Source organism: Galeopterus variegatus, unplaced genomic scaffold, assembly GCF_000696425.1.
Source record: "Galeopterus variegatus unplaced genomic scaffold, G_variegatus-3.0.2 Scaffold20070, whole genome shotgun sequence".
Classification (NCBI taxonomy): domain Eukaryota; kingdom Metazoa; phylum Chordata; class Mammalia; order Dermoptera; family Cynocephalidae; genus Galeopterus; species Galeopterus variegatus.
In genome coordinates this window covers 6,958-7,985 of record NW_007746181.1, presented here as the reverse complement: position 1 = coordinate 7,985, position 1,028 = coordinate 6,958, and positions in this window count along the sequence as shown.

Sequence of the window (1,028 nt, the reverse complement as noted above, 5' to 3'; positions counted from 1 at the left end):
AAAAAAAAAAAAAAAAAAAAAAAAAAAAATCCAACTACATGGTTCAATAAAACAGAGTAGCACAGATTAGCTGCTAATTCCCATCTCCTTAAACACATGTGTTGTACCATTTTAGTTGCTCATTTCTCATTTAGATGGAGTAAGATGTAGAAGATGTTAAGATTTATAAAATTCAAATTCATTTTGAACACATTACTGAATGAACTGTAGCTTTTTATTTTATTTTATTTTTTTTTTATTGTGGCTGGCTGGTACAGGGACTGAACCCTGGACCCTTGTGTTATCAGCACCATGCATCTAACCAACTGAGCTAACCAGCTAGTCCTGATTTTATTTTCTTGACCAACAGATACTCAAAATTCAACAGGTATCACGTGGTGATATATAAAATATTTTGATGTTGGAAGGGGCGTCATATTAAAAAATTTGGAGAACTGCTGATATCAAATCATAAATTCTTTGAAGAAAATACATTTGAAATCCTTAAGCCTTCAATTCCTTTCTGCTGATTATAACATATTCAGAACATCTCATTTGTTGATATGGACAATAATTAGCATCAACAGCACGTTATTAATCTTCATTCATCTTCAACCAGAGCATGGTGATGTTATCCATTTGTTTCATAGAGGTCTATGGATTTATGTAGGCAGTGCAATAAAATACAATACAGATCAACAACTCAACCCAGGAATTTACAAACCAAAGCTTTTTTTTTTTTTTTTTTTTTTGTCCTTTTTGAGACCGGCTGCACCGCGATCAGCCAGTGAGTGCTGTGAGCGCACCGATCATCCCTATATAGGATCCGAACCCATGGCGGGAGCGCTGTTGCGCTCCCAGCGCCGCATTCTCCCGAGTGCGCCACGGGCTCGGCCCTACAAACCAAAGTTTTAATCAGTAGTTTATCATGTACGCAGAAAAACACTGGCTCTACAAACCAATCGATATGGTATATAGCTCAAAGTTTAAGTCAAAGCCTTTGTTTCTTAACTGGAGTGTATCCTCAAGCTTGCCTTTTTTTTTTTTTT